Genomic DNA, 20150 nt, shown 5'->3' with positions numbered 1-20150 from the left:
CCCACTTGAGGATTTGCCAGAACCCAAGGTGGAAGAGGGAGCAGGATCCCAAGGGGGATGAAAGTGCTGCTGTCTGAAGAGGCACGCTGCTGGGTCATCCCCAGGCGGGGGTTCCTGCTGGCTCCACTCCCCTCTCCTGGCCTTTACTTTCAGCTTTTGGACTCTTCCTTTTCATTCATTTGTCATGCTGCAAGGGGTCTTTGAGTTGAAACATCTTAAGAAGCCCTGTGAGATGGTGGGGAGTGGTTTCACTTAATAAAATAGAACTTACATAAACTTTTGGAATGGTTGGCACCACAAACCAAAGATCACTTTAAGAAGAGCGTTCTTCTGAATGTTTTACTTACAAGATGTTTTCTGATACTACAAAGTTCTGCTATGGGGGAGATCACTTCCCAAGCCCCCCTCACCCCTTGATAGGCACTGGTGTCTGTGTTTACTTACTTTAAAACAGAGTTGGTCTGTTTCAGTTTCGGAGGGAAGCAGATGTGAGAAACCAAGGTTTTCAAGATCTAGGTTGTCAAACCACCTACCGGTCAGCCCCTGCTCTGTGAAGAGCCTTGCCTGCTCTTTTATCTACAATATCTTTGTTGTTTGCGCTCGTGACCGCCCCGTCCCAATGCTCTTACCTACAGACTGGCTCTGGCTAGATTTGTCTCTATTCCGCTAATTCTGGTGTTCCTCTAATACCAGAGGGTTGTGGATTTCCCTTCTGGCTCCAGTTCAGCGCCTTCATCTGTCCTCCCGACCCTCTCCCCCACCCCCATAGGGATCTTACTCTGTCTTTCCCCCCCTCCCTCTGTACTCTCAGCCTTTCTCTCTCTACCGACTCCTTCAGCTCATGGATACAGACTTCCCTCAGCACCTAACCCTTTCCAGCAACCGTCCGTTCTCCCTCCTCTTCTCTTCTGCTCGCTCTCGTCTCAGCCGCCACCATGTCACTGAAACTACGCTCAGCCAGGGTGACTGTTGACTGCTTATGTGGCAAATCCAAAGGTATGTTTTTCATTTCTTGTCTTTATTCATCTCATTGTATCCCATGGTACCTCTCTGCCTGTCTTCTTTGGTCTTCTTCCTTTGCCCATTCTATCCTTGTTCCCATTCTCGAGGGGCCTGCTTCTCAGCCCTCATCCTGCTTGATCTACCCACTTTCCTTTGGGGCTGTCACCCACTAACCTAATTTCTGCTTTCTCTGCGTAACGATCACATAGATGCCTTTACATTTTGCTCAGGTTTCTTCTCCAAGCTTCACACTCAAGAATATGTGGGTGTCCCCACCCGAATGTTCTACACCTCAGTTGGTAATGCCCCAAACGGAACCCCTTGTCTTCCTTATGAAACTTGTTCATCCTTCTGTATTCTATGCTCAGTCCTCACTCCCACTGCCTATGTTTAGTTAATTACCAAGTTATTCTGCTCTTAGTGTCTGGATGTTTTCCAAGTAGTAATTCTCTCCTCCCCCTCTTCCCTGGTTTGCTAATGTCCACCCTTCTTATACCAAACAAGCAAACTGGCTTAGCTGGCCTCCTGGCCTCCACTCTGCCCTCTTTGAATCCATCGAAAAAGAGAAATGCATCTGAAACCCAGTTTGCCCCATTAGTGGCTGTCTGCCGCCAGAATAAAGTCAGAGTCCTTGAGCATGTGGACAGGGGAGGATCTGGCTCCAGGCTTCTTTCCTGGCCTTACCCTAGAGAGGTCAGCACCACTGACTTACACTGTGCAGTTTCTTACCTCTGCCTTTTCCATTGTCTTGTCTCCCATTCCCAGCCTGGCTAAGTCCCACCCCGTCTGAGGACACATTAGGCAATCCGTTTACTTGGAAGCTTTCCCTACCTTCTCCATTTCTGGGCTGGGTGCCCCACCCATGTCATTGCATCCATCCCACTGTCCTTGGGGATGGGTTATGTGTATTTCTTGGCCCCACTGGACTTCACTTTGCTTAACGATGAAGCCAGCATCTCATTCCTGTCTGTGGCTCCTGTGCCTGGCACAGGGCTTGGCGTCTAGGAGGTGTTCAGTGTATGTTTTTTATTTTTTATTTATTTAAAAAGATTTTTATTTATTTATTTGAGAGAGAGAGAGAATGAGAGAGAGTGAGCATGAGAGGGGGAAGGTCAGAGGGAAAAGCAGACCCCCCGCCAAGCAGAGAGCCCCGTGCGGACTCTATCGGAACTCCAGAATCATGACCTGAGCTGAAGGCAGTCTGTCAACCAACTGAGCCACCCAGGCGCCCCCAGTGTATGTTTCTTAAATGAGAAACTAATAATGACAGCAAATGGATGTGATGTCTGCAAAAATGATCAGAAGTAAGCTACGCGTAATTGTAGGGGGTACTTCTGGGGTGCTGATAATGTTCCAGTTTTGATCAGTTTAGGAAAATTCATTGAGCTCTTCCCTTAGGGTATGTATACTTCTCTATATTTATGTGATACTTTAATGGAAAGTTGTTTTATTTATTTATTTTTTAAAAGATTTTATTTATTTATTTGCCAGAGATCACAAGTAGGCAGAGAGGCAGGCAGAGAGAGAGAGGAGGAAGCAGGTTCCCTGCTGAGCAGAGAGCCAGACTCGGGGCTGGATCCCAGGACCCTGAGATCATGACCTGAGCTGAAGGCAGAGGCTTTAACCCACTGAGCCACCCAGGCACCACTTACTTATTTTTTAATAATCTGATGTCTTATCTACCCAATACAGAAATTTTCTTTTTCTTTTTTTTCTTTCAAGCTTTTACAGTTTTTACAGGCTATTAGTTCAGACGTCACAGCACAGAGCCAAGCTGGAGCTGCTCCTAGACTTTAGGGAGGAGTGAGATCAGCACCAACAAAAACGTGGGTGGGATTGCTGGGTTTTCTGAAGAGGGCCAGTGTGGGCCGACCCCCACGGATGGGCTTGCAGGGACCTGTGTTTCCCTCACACTTGCTACAGGGGCCACATGCTAATCATCAGCAAGCTCTGTGCCTGCCCACGGTGACACGGCGACTTCGCCTCGATGGGACTATGAATAATTCATAAATGTGGTTATCTGGAAATTTGTGGTCAGCATTAGCATTTTAATGAAAAAAAAAAAAAAACCGTAGTCATTATCCTAAATCTCTGCTTTGTTTCTACCTTTTTTTTTTTTTCCTTTTTTGGTCTCTCCCCCCCCCACCCCCCCACCCCCCCAGCAAACCATCTCCATCTTTCCTGAGTGCTTGGAAACCGCCAAGGGCCCTGCTAATGTCTTGACCGGTCACTATGGGCAGACGGTACCCGGAGGCTCCCTGTCACCCAGGCAGCTCATGTACGTATGGGATTGGATCTCCCTTTTTCCCCCCTTTTAACTTTCATTGTAGAATATTGCAGAACGCTCAACTGGTGAAGGTCTGTAAGATTGAAACGAGAGTGTTTAGAAATGAGGGAGGATGGATTGCTCTAGGGGACATGTTTAATATCGAATGATGAGAAATGTTCCTGAAGTTTGGGTTTTTCTAATCCAGTGGGTGGAGAAGGCCAGAAGCATATATGAGCGATCTCCGTTTTCTCTTTTGATGCATCTGTTCATAATCAGGTTTTTTTTTTTTTTAAGCTTTCCTCTTTTGCATCACAGTCTATAACACTTGGAACAATAGCGATGCCATAAAGGAAGATCATTTCCTACTGATTTTTACAATTCTTTTAAATAAAAGAATTCCTGGACTCAGAAGAGATGTCCTCCTAGATATGTCATTGTCGAATATGTGTTAGGGAAAGAGTCCCGTCCTCTTGTCAGCATTCTCCAAAGGAGGAAATACCTCATTCCCTCAGCGATGTCTTTCAGTGTCTCACAAAACTTAAGTTTTTCTTTTCTTTTTTTTTTTTTTTAAGATTTTATTTATTTGACAGAGATCACAAGTAGGCAGAGAGGGGGGAAGCAGGCTCCCTGCTGCGCAGAGAACCCGATGTGGGGCTCGATCCCAAGATCCTGAGACTATGACCTGAGCCGAAGTTAGTGGCTTAACCCACTGAGCCACCCAGGCACCCCAAAACTTAAATTTTTCTGATGATAGTCTTCTGGGAATGGCTACAGTATAGCCTACCCCCAACTGACTTAGGAGGATGACTTTAATCATCTCCTGTTTCTATAAAGGAGGGTTTGTCATCAACTTATCTTTTTGTTCATGTTAGTCTTTTAGCTTTGGGCCCTCTGCTGAGCTATTTATTCGCTTTTGTTGCTTCCTCTGGACCCTTGGAATTTTGGCTCCAGATCAGGGACTTGCTCGGGGCAATTCCCCAGTCCCTTTGCTCCCATATTCCTTTCATCATCATGTTTATTCACACTCACCTTTAAGTCTCATTTCCTTGTACATCTCCATTTTTACTTCATAGAAAAGTTAGAACTGGCCTCAAACCCTCCCCCGGACGATTGCTTCTAAAATAAACCCGGTGGTTAGAAGCAGCCGGGGAAGGGAGAGCTGACAAGAGAGCGGAGATTCAGAGCAACCTCCAGTGATACCGCCCGCACGGGTGGGATAAACAGCTTCTATCCGGATCCTTTAGCATCCTCCAGCGGCATGACTTTAGCCTAAAATTAGCAGTTTTCACAGTGAACAACAGAAAAAATTTACCCTTATAGACTGTAAAACAGAGGTCAGCAAACTGCTCCCCCGTGCCCTTCCCCTCCCCGGCCGGGCCAAATCCAGCCCACGCCCGTTTTTGTAGGAGCTAACAATGGTTTTCATATTTTTAAATGGTTATGTAAGTACCTACAGAATCTACTTTGCCTCTTGGCCCTCAGAGCCGAAAATACCTACGGTCTGTCCTGTTAAGAAACAATTTGCCTCTTCCGGCTGTGGAGAAGTTGGAAGCCACTTACTGTGATTGAAACATGGGATGTTGTTATTTTTTGACCAGTTTCGACCTGCAAAAATGCTAATCATGTGTGGTTCATTCTACTGCGTTTGGAAGAACATTCTTCTTTCCAAAGGGTTGACATGTGAAAGTTTGGGTTCTTAGGATGGAGGAAGGGCAGTGACTTGGAAAATTCACGTCTATGGACCTGGTCATCATTCACCGTCTTCGGGAGTGATTCATCGAACCTCTTTGTACTTTTCCAAGGGGGTCCTGAGCTTCAGAGTCCGGGCTTGAAAGGCGCCTTTCTTCTTCACTCAACTTCTTGTTAAGAGCTCTCGAGGAGTAAACTGTCCTGCTTTTACCCTTCTTGGGTGCCAGGAACACACTAGCCATTCCCAGAGGCCTCTGCTGTGCATGTTACTGGTGCATTTTTCCTGGTGGGAAGGAGGGGGTGCGGCTGCGTTCTGCAGTGGGCACACACGATGGTCCCTTGGCCTTCAGCGTGTTTGCAGAACACCTTGCTTGAAACATCCTTCCCAGGACATTAGAACGTGCTTCTCACCCTTTTGTGCTTTTCATCTCCTTTTTACAGTGTTGATCCCTTGCTGCAGTAAGTTCAGACCATCATTTATTTTATGGGGGTGTGTTTTCTGTTCTCCCCTTCCTCCCCCTTGTACCTCCCTCCTCCTCATTATTCGATAAGATTTGCTGGTTGAAACCTCCAGCCGACGTTCTGATGTTCTTTAGTGGCCGCTCGTAGCCGTAGGAAGCATTCACCTCATCTCCTGTCACCTGAGGCAAGGAAGTCAAGATGACCTGGGGCCTCTCGGCCAGGACTAGGTCTGAACAGGACCACACTGTTCCTGAAGAAGAGGAAACATTTCAGGGGGAAAAAAAATTCTCCAGAGTTTCTAATTTTGTCCTCAAGTGTGGTCAGAAGCATCGGTCGAGGGTTGTTGGTATACCGTGCCGCTCTCTGAACCATTTTTGAGGCTCATGGGGCAAATGGGAACCTTGAGCTTTTTTCTTTTTTCTATCTTGGGATCCTTATTTTCCCGTTCAGGGCAATTCTCTTTCAGGACAGGAGGCTGTTCCTTGGTGGAATATGGAATGACAGCCGCTGAACACCGAAGGAAGAAGTCAGTAGCTAGAGTGGATGACATTTTAGGCTGGCATTTGTGCTTGTGTTAAGACTGGTGTTTGGAAATTACCCCGGGAGGGGCGCCTGGGTGGCTCAGTGGGTTAAGCCGCTGCCTTCGGCTCAGGTCATGATCTCAGGGTCCTGGGATCGAGTCCCACATCGGGCTCTCTGCTCAGCAAGAAGCCTGCTTCCCTCCCTCTCTCTCTCTGCCTTCCTCTCCGTCTACTTGTGATCTCTCTCTGTCAAATAAATAAATAAAATCTTAAAAAAAAAAAAGGAAATTACCCCGGGAGTTGCTAAGAAGATTGCATCCTTGTTTGTTTGTGTTTGCACTGAACTGCTCTAACTCCAGCGGTCGGGGTCTGGACTGTGGCACTAGTCTCCTGACCTCTGCAGTCAGGAGTCTCTCGCCCTGAAAATTTGACTTGTGCGTTTAGTCAGATTCATCTGACGGAGGCATCGCTTCCATCCCTGCCGAGAATGTGTGGTGCGGTCCCCTCTAGTGCAGAAGGTCAGCTTGACATTTGAGTCTTCCGCATTGTCTTTTGCTCCCCCTTATTTTAGTACCCGTTACTCATGGTTAATAATAGTTGGTGGTGGTGGTATTACTTTTCGGTGGTTTTCTTTTTCTTTTCTTTTTTTTTTTAAGATTTTATTTATTTATTTGACAGACAGAAATTACAAGTAGGCAGAGAGGCAGGCAGAGAGAGAGAGGAAGGGAAGCAGGCTCCCTGACAAGCAGAGAACCCGATGTGGGGCTTGATCCCAGGACCCTGGGATCATAACCTGAGCCGAAGGCAGAGGCTTTAACCCACTGAGCCACCCAGGTGCCTCTTTCGGTGGTTTTCTTACACGAGCCTAAGTGGGCTGCTCCTGCCAGGACCCACTGTGGCCTTTGGGTCACTGTGTCATTGCTCCTGCCGATCCCTCTCTGCGATGCAGACCCGTCTTCTGAGCGCCTGCTAGAACTCTACTCTGCTCAAGGGCACAGCAGCATTGCCCTCTTTCGCAGGAAGCTGCCCCGGGTTCCCAGATAGAAGCAGGTACCACTGGAGCTCTCAGATCTCCCTCCTGCAGCTTGTGTCCCAAATTGCTCTCCGAATTTTGGAGTATGTGGATACTTTGGACTTTGACACTAAACTCTGTTTCACTTCCCTTTTCCTCTCCGCCTGTGAGGACAGGGCTTTATCTGTGGTAGATCCTCTAATATTTGTGGCGTTCCCTTGGGCTTGAGGTGGGATCTGGTCATTTCTTCAGGAGGCCCCTGGAAGGCATGTTCCAGAGCTCTTGGCAGAACTGGCTCAGGCCAGGGCCACATGGCTGTAATCAGGGCCTCGAGGGCAGCCCAGGTGCTGTGCCCTGTGCTGCTCCCCCACCCCTGGCCTTCCTTCACCTGCCTTTCCCTCTCTCAGAGGTGGGAGTTTCCTACTTTTCTGTACTTAAGAAATTGCCCTTCAAAAAGTTTAAGCAGGGGGTGCACCTGGGTGGCTCAGTGGGTTAAAGCCTTTGTCTTTGGCTCGGGTCGTGATTCCAGGGTCCTGGGATCGAGCCCCGCATCAGGCTCTCTGCTCAGCAGGGAGCTGCTTCCTCCTCTCTCTCTCTCTCTCTGCCTGCCTCTCTGCCTACCTGTGATCTCTGTCTGTCAGATAAATAAAATCTTAAAAAAAAAAAAAAGAAAAAAGTTTAAGCAGGGGCACCCAGGTGGCTCAGTTGGCTAAGACTCTTGATCTCAGCTCAGGTCTTAATCTCGGGGTCATGAGTTCAAGTCTCATGTTGGGCCTTCTTAAAGGCCCTTCTTTACTTTTTAAAAGTAAATAAAATATTAAAAGTTTAAATAGTAATAGGCACATAGGGTTGTTTCTTTTGGCCTCTTCCCTCCCTGCCCCCTGCCCCCTGCCCCCCGCTTGACTTCCTTGCTGTCACTAATGTCACACATTGGTTTTGTTTCAGGCACTATTACCTGCCACGCACTGTGTCCTAAAGTTACTAGAAGTATCTCAGTTTGAACTGGATCAAATTTTAAAGGTTCATTTTATTATCCCCATTTCACAGATAAGGAAAATGAGGCTCAAAACAGCAAAGTGACTTGTCAGAGCAGAGCTGCAATTTGAGCCTAGGTTTCTCTGCTCCCCAGCTCCCATCTATTTTCTTTCCTGCACTTGGGTTGTTGAGTGATCTGGTGACCGCTTATTCAGGTGGTGTCCCCTCACCTGTTCTCCCCACTGGAGCTTTTGGTGGTATGGGTCTTAAAGACTTAAAGGCTTCTGCCCACATCCAAGGATGCTGACTTCTGTCTCTAGCTCCTCTCTTATCCAATTCAATTCAGTAAAAAAATAAATAACATAGAGGCCCTAGGAAGGAGTACTTCATATACAAAGAGTAAGAGTAATAAATACAGTAAGGGTGATAACGCTTTTAAAATCATATGGATATGCATGCGTAATAAAATTTTTAAAATAAAGAAAAAAGAAAACCAGCTCTCACAGCCCTATATACCGCGAGATGGCCGCTTTATGTGTTTTGTGGAAGACCCTTCTGAATGTCAAGTATTCCCTCTCAGTGTATTTCTTTTCTGTTACTCACAGAAATGGGGTAACGTTGCACGTGGTGCTTACTAAATAGGGTATCATAAGTATCTTTCTAGACTAGTACATTTACTTTCCTGGCAACTCGAAAGTCGCCAGGCCCCGTGGTAGGCTTATCTGTGTGGTGCTCCAGAGGGAAGCAGTAAAAACATTGAATGTGGCGAGGCTCCTTCACCTGGATACGAAGAACTTCTGCCGTGGTCAAGCAGACCTGGTCAGGACTCCTTAAATTGATTTTCAGGGGCACCTGGGTGGCTCAGTCGGTTAAGCGCCCGCCTTAGGCTCAGGTCATGATCCCAGGGTCCCAGGATCACGCCCCACACTAGGCTCCCCGCTTAGCCAGGAGCCTGCTTCTCCTTCTCCGCCTGCCACTCCCTCTGCTTGTGTGCTCTGTCAGATAAATAAATCTTTTTAAAAAAATTGATTTTCAGTGATCATTCATGATTCTCCACTCCCAGTTTGAGAGGCAGTAGCCTGTAGATCACATAATACTAGAAAACATACTTGGACAGACTCCGTTTTGGGGGGGTGGGGAGGAGCAGGATTTCTCAGCTCAGCTGGGATGTGCAGAAACACTTGGAATTTGAGTTCCAACCAGGAGCCTGAGAGCAGTGCTCAAGGTCATTAACAGCCAAGTGGGTCTCTCTGCCCAGGACAGGCAGGATATGATGCAGGATCCCAAGAGAGGGGCTTTCTGCTCTGGTTTTAATTGGTTTTCCTGGTGTGGGAGGAAGTCCTGCAGGATTGTCCAGGCGCTGGTGATCACAGCTGAGGAGTCCTTTGGGAGTCTCACAGCTTTAGTAATAAGATTCTCTGAATGAGGAGTGCATGTTGGAGTTGGGGTAGATGAAAGGAACAAGATTTTTAAAATACTGCTGATGAGATTTTTCCTTGGTCCACATGGAAAATAAACAATCCATTTATTTTAGAAAATGGTAAACACTGAAAGGCACATACACACACAAAAAAACCCAACTTTAACATTTTGCATGCATTTAGTCATTGTATGTGTACGTGTGTGTGTCTGCCCCTTTATATGAAACATTATTGGGATCATACTGTATGTCTTATTTTATGACATGCTTTTTGTCACTTAATTCATCATGGAAACTTCTGATATTATTAAATCTTCTTCTAGGGTGTGATTTGTAACAATCTAACATATTGTTGCATTGCACGGATATATCGTGATTAACCATCACCCACTGTTGGGCGCCTGGGTGGCTCAGTCGGTTAAGCAGCTGCCTTCGGCTCAGGTCATGATCTCAGGGTCCTGGGATCGGGCCCCGTTCTCTGTTTTCTCTCAAATAAAATCTTTAAAAATCCCCCAAAAACCAAAAAACAGTCACCCGCTGTTGAGCACTCAGGGTGTTACCAGTCTTTTGATGTCCTCTGGATTAATCATCCCTCATTACTCTTTTTTCTATTCTTAAGAAATGTCCTGAAGTGAAACTGCTGAGGTGAAGTGTTGCTTGCAGTTTATACAGACATTGCTATGTGCGCCCAAACTGCCCTCTGGAGAAGTTTTATCTCTTTCCATTCCATCACCCTTGTACGAGGACTGCACATTTCTTCCTACTCTGGAAACAGAAGGAGACAAAAAAGCACTTTCTGGTACCATAGGTGTAATATGCTATCCTCATTGTTATAAATGGCATTTCCTTATGTTTTCCTAATATCGAGGCTTAACTTTTTTTTTTTTTAATCTGTTCAGTGGCCAAAAATCAGCTCCATGAAATATGTGGGATGCAAATGTGCAAAAACTCAGTTTGTTTTTGTGCAGATAATGTGGCTTGTTTTCATCCTATGTGGTTTGTCTTGGTTTTAAGCTTTTCAGATGGCAGTGGCCAGACAATTTTAAGTAAGATCTGAAACCGAGTCCCCGCGCCTAGAAGTCTGGGTTAAAGAGCAGGCAGCCTACGGTTGCTGCAGAGCTGTGATGGGGAGACAGGAGGCCTGAGCTCCGGTCCTGGCCCTCCCCACGAGGGCTAAAGGCGTGGACAAGTTATTAGAACCAGTTGCATCTCGCTTCTGATAGCTGCAAATTGAGGAATTGGACTGGGTGATAGTTAGGCAATCTCTAGATTAAAAATTCTATGGTATTTGTTTTCCAAAGAGAGAACTGCAAATGAGCCTTGGCTGTAAGGAGAACCAAGTCCGAGTCAGAGCAAATATATTCAAAGCCTAGAACTCGGAAAATCTATGGGTAGTGAAGTATTATTTAAGCTTGGATTTTAACTGCTGAAAATACCTACAGATGGGCCATGCCACAGCTTTTGAAGAAGAGTGATCACATCCAAATAAGTAAAGGTAATTTCACTTTATAATAGCAGTATTAGAAATAAAAGTGCTTTTACAGGATAATGTTTCGGTTTATCTAGTTAGCTTAAACCGTGTGCTAGCAACCACTTTCTCGAGTAATTGTATGAGTGCTTTGCATAGGAAAAATGTTGAGGAAGCGTTATGAATGTAATGAAGTACAGGGCCCAACACACAGTAAGCGCTCAATAATTGTATATTGAATGAATGAACAAATAACTTACTTGAAAACTTACTTAGCATTGATGGGGGTTGGGGAATTGCTTGCACATTACAAGTCTTTCCAAATCCTGTTTTTGAACACACTTGGCTCTCTAGCTTTGTTTGTGTTTGGGTAGCTTCTTTCTGCACACGTGTCCCCTATTGTTTGCACCCTCCTGACTCATCCTTCTTACCCATATCTCCTTTGTTTCCTCTTCTGCCGGCAGGGAAGCTGCTCTGAATGCCCTGGTATGTTTCAGGGTCAGTTTCCTTTATTTCCTGTCAAGGCTGAATTACATCTTCCTGGCCTTCCACTTAACCTCCTGTATTAATTTTCTTTTCCTGCTGTAACAAACTACTGCAAAAGTAGTGACTTAAAACAACTGATATATTGTATTACCATTTTGGAGACCCGGAGTCTGAAAGGGGACTTCCTGGGCCACACACTTGTCTGCCAGGCTGGTTCGGCATGGAGGCTCTGGGGGAGAATCACTATCTTGGACTTTCTCAGCTTCTGGAATTTCCTGTATTCCTTGGTCTTGGGCCCCTTTCTCCGTCTCCAGAGTGGAGCGCACCAGGCTCTGCTCACAGCACCTTCATTTCTTCTGTAGTAAAACCTGGTACTCCTTCCTCTTAGAAAGACCACTGTACTTACAGTTACGTGCCCAGAATATCCAGATCTCTCCCCGGTGAAGACTTTAGTCTTTCTCCCAATCTGCAGAGTCCATTCTGCCCACATAAGGTAATTTCCAAGGTTCTAGGGATCAGGATATGAGTATCTTTGGAGGGGAGGGGAGGGATCAACATTATTCATTTTATCACACCTTCCTTCTCTCTTCCCATCCCGGACTTTTCCCTTTCCTAGTTATTGTCAACTATTTGCTCTTAAATGAACTTTCTCACACACACACACACGTGTGTGTGTGTGTGTGTGAAGTTACTTCATCTGCTTCGAGAATTCTTAGTTTCCTCTCAAAAACAACTAATCTCTGAATTGCTATGCCAAGTACTTTAGCCAAAGGGTAAGACTCCTGTTAACCTGATAAGAGTAAGAGGCAAGGTTTAGTATGAAGGAGGATGTAACGAGATGCCAAATTCCAGGACACTGTACTGTTGACAAATCTCTTAATTCTGTTGGAGTAAAGCCTGCTTGTTAGCTACCCAGACTACCTTCCAATTCATGAATTCGCTCTTGGGCTGTTTCTAACCTTATTATTGAATTTTCCCATTGAGTTTTTCCCCCTAAATGAGGTAAAATTCACACTTTATAAAATTCACTCCTTTAAATTATAAAATTCAGTAGCGTTTTATATATTCACAAAGATACATAAGTCGCCACTGCCTGATTCCAGGACATTTTCACCACACATGTACATCCCTGTCTCGGAAACTGTGAATCTACATGTGTCTCTCGTGTAACATTTTCAAAGTTCATTCATGTTGTGGTGCTTATCGCTACTTTGTTCTTTTTGTTGTTGAATCATATTCCATTTTCCATTGTACAGATAAACTACATCTGGTTTTTCTGTTCATTCATGTATGGACATTTAAGTTGTTTTTACTTTTTGGTATCATATATAATGTTGCTATGAGCATTCATGTACAAGGTTTTTTTTTGTTTGTTTGTTTTTTTTTTTAAGATATTTATTTGAGAGTGAGAGAAAGAGAGAGCACAAAAGGGGGGAGGGTCAGAGGGAGAAGCAGACTCCCTACTGAGCAGGGAGCCCAATGCTGGAGTTGATCCTGGGACTCCAGGATCACGTCCTGAGCCAAAGGCAGTTGCTCAGCTGACTAAGTCACCCAGGTGCCTGATATAAATTTTTGAGTGGACAAATGTTTTCCTTCTTTTGGGATAACATATGGGAGCAGAATTGCTGGGTCATATGGTAACTCTATTTTAACTTTGTGAGGAACTGCCAAACCAAACTATTTTACAAAGTAGCTGGACCCTTTTACAGACCCACTAATAATGGTTGGGGGTTCCACTTTTTTGACACCCTTACCACACTTTTTATCTGTCTTTTTGATTCTAGCTGTCCTAGTGGGTGTGAGGTGGTATCTCAATCTGGGTTTGATTTGCCTTTTCCTAGTGATTTATGATGGCGAGCATCTTTGAAATCTTTGTTCATTTTTAACTTGGGTTATTTATTCTTCACCCTTAAACAATTTATAAAAATTTTCTCCTGTTCCGTGGGCTATATTATTACGTTCTTGATAGTGTCCTTTGAAGCATGAAAGTTTTGCATTTTGATGCAGTTCAGTTTATCTGTTTTTTTGTTTGTTTGTTTGTTTGTACTTTTGACGTCCTATCTAAGGAACCAACACCTAATCAATTTATAATTTCAGTGCTTGCCTTTAAGTGTTTGAGTCACGGAGTCGATATGTTCTGAAGCAGTGGTTTGCTTAGTTCTTTTGCGTCTGTGTATCTAGTTGTCCCAGCACTGTTTGTTGAAAGACTCTTCTTCCCCTTCCTAGAATACGTTTTTCAATTTCTGCAGAGAAGCCAGATGGGTTTTGATAGGGATTATGTTTAATTTTGGGAGGTATTGCCATCTTAATAGTATTGCCTTCCAAATCCATATACATGGATATCTTTTCATTTCCTTAGCTCTCCTTTAATTTCTTTCAGTGATGTGTTGTAGCTTTCAGTGTACAAGTCTTAACACTTCCTAAATTTTATTTTTAAGTATTTTTTTTATTTTTAAGTATTCTTTTTGATGTTATTATAAACAGTTGTTTCCTTAATTTCATTTTCAGATTATTCTTTGCTAGTATGTGGAAATAGAATTGATTTGTGTGCATGTAGGTATGTGTGCGTGTATGCTCTGTATATAATATACTGTGTGTGTGTGTGTGTGTGTGTGTGTGTGTGTGTTTTCTTTCCTTCCTGTACTCTTGGAATTTCTAGTAGATTTCTTTAAATTCACCTGCTGTCCTTTTTTGCTCTCCCGTTTTTGCTTTCTTCAATTGCTTAAATATAAAGCCTCTTTCAGATTGTCTACTATTTTTAGCTCTTGGACGTAGATTTTGCCATTTACATTGCCATCTCTCTCTTTTTTTCTTTCCTTGTTTCGTCCTAAACTTTGACACTGAGGGCATCATTAGTGGGGGTTGTTTGCCGTGGGAATCCAGTGTGAATAAGAATGTGGAAAGTCAGAGCATTTTTTCATTTCCTCAGTTAGTGCTCCGTGTGTATCATTGCTTCCAGACCAGTTTTCATATTATTTTCTGGGCCAGGAAATCTGATACTACATGGATGTTACTAATTTAGATACCATACCTCCATGTGAGAGTCATCTTGAGATTTTTGATTTTATATTGGTGAGACTTTTAAAATTTTGTTTATTCCCTCTCTCCCTCCCTCCCCTCTCCCTTTCTTCCCCTCCCCTTCCCTCCTCCTTTCCCTTCCCTCTCCTTCCTTCCTTCTGTCCTTCCTTCCTTCCTTCCTTCCTCATCCCTAAGCAAAAGCTTCCTTGCAAAGCCTAGGGGATGGAGAATGGATATTTTCTGGAATTGGTTTGACTGAGGGCAGCCCCTGGTGACAGACAGCAGAGACAGACAGCGCAGCTCCGGCCAGCCAGTTTCATGGGCCCTCTGGACTGTGTGTCCCTTTCTTCTCCATAGGTCATCAGAATCTTTGACATTAAGGCCCTACCGTGCTCTGATATCCTTCTATGTGTTCAAGCTTTAACTGTCTTTACTGACTTTGAATTCTGTCTTCAGTTTTAGCCCAGGGATTTCCTTCTCATGATTTTGACTTTTCTTCGTGTAAAAAAAAAAAAAAAAGCTGTTCTATCTTATTCAGGTGTTCTGTATGTTTGAAACAGGCAGCGTCCATCTTTGTCATCTTTGTCATCTTTTTTTTTTTTTTTAAAGATTTTATTTATTTATTTGACAGAGAGAAATCACAAGTAAGCAGAGAGGCAGGCAGAGAGAGAGGAGGAAGCAGGCTCCCTGCTGAGCAGAAAGCCCGATGTGGGGCTCGAATCCAGGACCTGGGATCATGACCTGAGCCGAAGGCAGTGGCTTAACCCACTGAGCCACCCAGGCGCCCCATCTTTGTCATCTTTGATCTTTGTCATCTTGACTCACCATATGGACTAGCACAGACCGATTACAGGATTTTAAGACCTTGGAATCACCAGGTTGCAATCTCTGATTTTCAGAGAACCTTAAGCGTAACTGAGTGTTAAGTAAATATAAATTCAGTGAACCAGTGTTCTGCAAAGACCCTTGTACCTGAATGACCCCGGCTTTGGAGTGTGGTGAAGTACAGTGTCATCCACAAGCACCAGACCCCTCGCAGAGCACCACTTCCTGGACATGTCTCGGCATCGGTGAGCTAGGTTCGAGATTTTACACACCATGTGAACCAAAGCTCTGAAATTGCTAATCGGAGGCCTATCGACTGTCTCTGTTTTTAGATCCTCATCAAATGGAGCTTGTTTTCATGTCTGGTAAATAGGGTTTGATCTTGATGGTGACAGTCATAAAGAAAGGTGATGTCTCTGTCTCTCTGGAGAGAGAAATGAAGGTTCAGCTATCCAAATTAAAATCCCTTCTCTGTAAATTTTTACTTTTTTTTTTTTTTTTTTTAAAAATTCCCTCTGTAGTCTGCTCCTTCTCCAGTGGAGAGTTGAAGTGTTACAGCAAAATGTATTTCATCATGGTCATGAAAAAATTTCCTCTTCACATGGATGCTCTGGGTCCAGCTTCTCCCTTCAAGAACCAAAGAAAAAGCAGGGGCGCCTGAGTGGCCCAGTGGGTTAAGCCTCTGCCTTCAGCTCAGGTCATGATCTCAGGGTCCTGGGATCGAGACCCACATTGGGCTCTCTGCTCAGCGGGAAGCCTGCTTCCCCCTCTCTCTCTCTGCCTACCTCTCTGCCTACTTGTGATCTCTCTCTCTCTGTCAAATAAATAAATAAAATCTTTAAAAGAAAAAGAAAAAGCAGAACCCAGAGTCCCTGAGTCAAGTCTTCAGTCACAGGAATGGACATCCGGGAATGAAGCCTGTTTGGTGTCTGCTTTTGCTGTGGAATGAGCCTCAAAGATGTGGCAGAACAGTCCTTGGAGGGAACAAAGTGTGGCTTCCCTTTTTATTTTCCATAGACCAGCTTTCTTGTACCCGGGGAACCTGTTTGCAAAGCGGCAGGTATCTGCAGACCTCATGTCTGGCTTTTTTGGGACGACAGCTCTAGGGGCTTCCAAACCACATTTTTCCTACGTCTCATAAGAAGGTTCAGGTGGTGGGATGGATTAGCCTTCTGTGTGTGTGGGTAGGTGTTGACTCGGAGAGAAATGAGAAAAGTGTGTTGTCCTCTGGGGAAGTGGCCACAGGACTTCCTGCCAAGGGAGTAATTGAGAAGAAATGTTCTAGCCAAATTTCAGGGGCCGGAGACCATCTTCTGGGAGCAGCCTCTGGAAAGGGAAAAAGAGAAATATGCAACTTTAGGGGGCAGTTTTGAAAACAAAGCAGACAAAGTTATTTTTCCAGGTTTCCTGGATACTTGTTCCTTTATGCAAACCTAATACTGTTCTTGGGGGACGTGACCTCTGATGACCTGAATGAGGGCCACAAAAATCCTTGCAAGATGGAACCCATAGACTTCTGAAAGGAATGACTTGGCATATTTCAGAATCACCAGGTAGGTCAGTTCACTGTTAACTTTCGTACCTTCTAAACTTTTCTTGAATGTGCACATGCACGTGTGTGTGTGTTTATGGAGAGAGGGATAGAAACAGAAAAAAGCAAGCATGCGTATTCTATAGAGAATGCTTCGTTGAACCATATCTAGACTTTTAAGTCATTTTCTTCCTTTCAGTTTTATGGAAAATACATAAGCCTGTGGAATTACATTTGTCTTTTCCTTAGAATTCTCTCTTAGGAGTATCCAGTCATGGGAAGTGTTGATCCCCATCTCCAAGGGTACAAAAAAATTCCCCAAATAGCCTAAGTTGCATATTGCTTACTTGGAACTCAATACCAATAAATCCAACATGACTTGGCTAAGTCGTGCATACCTGCTACCATTCTAGCCTTGCGACTGGGGCTCACCTAGGGGTAAAGAGGATTTCCTGGTGTTTTTGAATGTCAGGAGATAGAAACCTTTGGTTTTTGAAACCCATGTCTCTTCCACTGAGGGTCCAGTTTAATCAAGGCTTACAATACTTCCCCTTTCTCTGGTTGAGGGACAAGGTGGAGTTAAGACTGGAGGGATGATCAGAGCCAATCAGTAGACAGATTGATACCATATCTGCTGTACTTTTAATGTTGTGCTCGCTCCTCTAGAGGACCAAAAAGAGTTACATCTTGTCCTCAAAGAGCTGATGTTTTCATATGTAGACAGGACCAAAGGTGGCAACAATGATCAGAATCAAATCATGTTGGTGTAGCAGGTCAGAGGAGGGGAAGGCCAGTAAAGATCTGTGTCATCAGTGAAGTTCAAGGGCTTAAACCCAAATGTTGAGAGCTCCATCCTCCAGTAGGACAAGGGTCTGGGAGTAGATGGGATTCATTCAGATTGCAGAGCTAAAAGAGCCACTGTGGGGTTGCAGGTGCCGTGGGTAGTACTCGAGGCGCACCTGAGAGGGGATGTTGTGGAGGGACCTGTGGAAATGGGGCTGCATGGGAAGAATATATCTGAGCGAAAACAAAGAGCCTGTTCGTGCTGATAAGCTATTGACATTACTAACTACGGTGTTGTTAATAATGGAACTCTTTCAAGCCGGACGTTGTTCTGAGCCCTTAGCGTGTATTTTCCCAATCCTCCTGGCAGCTGTCTGTGACATGGGAGCTTCTGGTATCACTCTGTTACAGATGAGGACACTGAGGCACAGAGGAGACGAGGAACTTTTTTCAGGCTACCCTGTAAGCAGTGTAGTTGGGATTCGAGCCCAGGCTATCTGGCTAGAGGCTCTGTGCTCCAGACCACTTGGCCGCCTGCGTCAGCAGCCCTGAGAGGAGTAGGAAGGGGTTACAAGCAAGAGAAGCTGCTGGGAGAGAGAGGAGAGTCCCAGGTCAGGGATTGTGGGGGCACAGGTTCCGGAGGGTGCAGTGTCTATATGGTGGCTACTTCGAGGAGTTAGTGAATACAGGGTCCCAGAAGCAGATGGCAGAATGGTCTAGAGCCTTTCTTTGTGCTGGGCTGTGGGGACAGATCACCGGGCTAAGGTAGGTACGGGGCCTGCTTCCTGAAGCTTTGCTTCGTTTGAGTGATGGAGGGAGACAAGAAGAAAGCCACTGAGACAGAGGAGATAATCACAGATTGTGGGCCGGGCTGTGGAGGACTCAGCAAGATTATGGAGAGTTACTGGGCAGGGCCCCCATGACGTTGGTGGCACAGGGAGAATGTCCTTGAGGAAGTGCTGTGTTCTTTTTTTTTTTAAGATTTTATTTATTTATTTGACAGAGAGAGATCACAAGTAGACAGAGAGGCAGGCAGAGAGAGAGAGAGGGAAGCTGGCTCCCCGCCGAGCAGAGAGCCTGATGCGGGACCCGATCCCAGGACCCCGGGATCATGACCCGAGCCGAAGGCAGCGGCCCAACCCACTGAGCCACCCAGGCGCCCCGAGGAAGTGCTATTTGATCTGTGATCGGAAGCCTGGGAAAAGCTCAGCCCTGTAGAACTGAGGAAAGCTCATTCATTGCAGTCTGTGGTATTAGGGACAGTTCAAGGAATGGAAAGGACACCAGAATGTCCAGAGCATACCAGGCATGGTAAGGCTTGGTGAGAGATGGGGTTGGGGTTGGGGAAGGAGGCTGGGCTGCACAGACTTGGAGTCTTGGTAGGGGGTTTTGATAGTTTCTGAATAGCAGTGGGAAACCATTGAATGTTAAGTAGGGAGGGTGATCCCATGGGAGATCCAGGGTCCTGAAGAGATGCACCTGTTTGGTGCAGGGGAGGTGGATGAGGGAGGAGGGAGAACGTTGTGGGGAAAATACAGGCCGGATGCTTCGCCCCCATCTTTAACATGTGTATCACAGCCGACGCGGCCTGCCTTCCTAGCGAAAGCTGAGACTCACCTCAGGTAGAGCTTTGTAGAATCCATTCAGGTTGTGACGGGGATTCACAGCACCAAGACTTCGCACCACCTTTTCCCCACCTGATTGTCAATTTTTTTAAAAATATTTTATTTATTTATTTGACAGAGAGAGATCACAAGTAGGCAGAGAGGTAGGCAGAGAGAGAGAGAGGAGAAAGCAGGCTCCCTGCCAAGCAGAGAGCCCGATGCGGGACTCGATCCCAGGACCCTGAGATCATGACCTGAGCCGAAGGCAGAGGCTTATTAACCCACTGAGCCACCCAGGCGCCCCCTGATTGTCAATATTTATCTGTTCAGATGCAGAGAGAAAAGACCAGAGTGTACAAACCTGAAGATTAACCAGTTTTTGTTTCGTTTTGTAGGTATTGGAATTTGTAACACATTACTTTCTATGTAGTAGATGCTTTTGAGTTGGGGGAGCAAAAAACACTTTGGAAATACTTATTTATAAATAAGTATAAATACAAGATAAATACAAGTAATTATCTTGTCTACTTATTGGATGACTTTCTTATTCTCAAGACAGCGACTCAAAAGAGAGACAAATAATTGCCCACCCAGGGCCTCTGTCCTGCTCCATTTTTGCTAACAGACTCAGCATTTACTTCAGAGTGGCGTGGTGATCAGCCTCAGACAGTAGTTGTGATGCTCCCAGCCAACCTGTTGGTCCTGACCGCTGACTTCCCAGGATTCTTCGCAGCTAGTGCAGTCATATTGACCTGGTTCTGGTTGGTGGGGGGGACACACCTGAGACTAAGTCCACTGGGGTGTGGGGGTGGAGTTTCCAGGAAAGCATTTAAGGTCCTGATAAAACCTGACCCATGAGCCTGTCCGTGCCCTCACTTGCTTTCCTCCACATTCTGCCGTGAATACCGATACTCTCTGAACGCACAGCAGCCCTTATGTCACCATGAGGTTACAAGTGTGAAGGAAAAGCCGAGAGCATCACCAGGATACCTGCTCTGACATTGTTCCTGTTGCACTGACACCAGCAGCCTTGAACCTTCCAATGACTTCCTGTTTATTGACTCTCCTGTTAGTTAGGTTTTGTG

The 20150-nt window shown here is 45.2% G+C and overlaps 1 protein-coding gene across 13 annotated transcripts in view; it reads left to right on the top strand.

Moving 5' to 3' along the window:
* APBB2 (amyloid beta precursor protein binding family B member 2) overlaps positions 1 to 20150 on the top strand; it is a 370851-nt gene that overhangs the window by 143319 nt on the left and 207382 nt on the right. For 11 of the 13 annotated variants that reach the window (XM_047719169.1, XM_047719175.1, XM_047719167.1 and 8 more), the window contains one exon: positions 3165 to 3280. The exons of the other annotated variants lie outside the window; for them this stretch is intronic. The gene's annotated coding sequence lies outside the window, so the exon portion shown is untranslated. The remainder of the gene's footprint in view (positions 1 to 3164; positions 3281 to 20150) is intronic. 13 annotated transcript variants of the gene reach the window in all.

This window comes from Lutra lutra, chromosome 2 (assembly GCF_902655055.1).
Source record: "Lutra lutra chromosome 2, mLutLut1.2, whole genome shotgun sequence".
Classification (NCBI taxonomy): Eukaryota; Metazoa; Chordata; class Mammalia; order Carnivora; family Mustelidae; genus Lutra; species Lutra lutra.
This window is presented reverse-complemented; position numbering and strand designations above follow the sequence as displayed.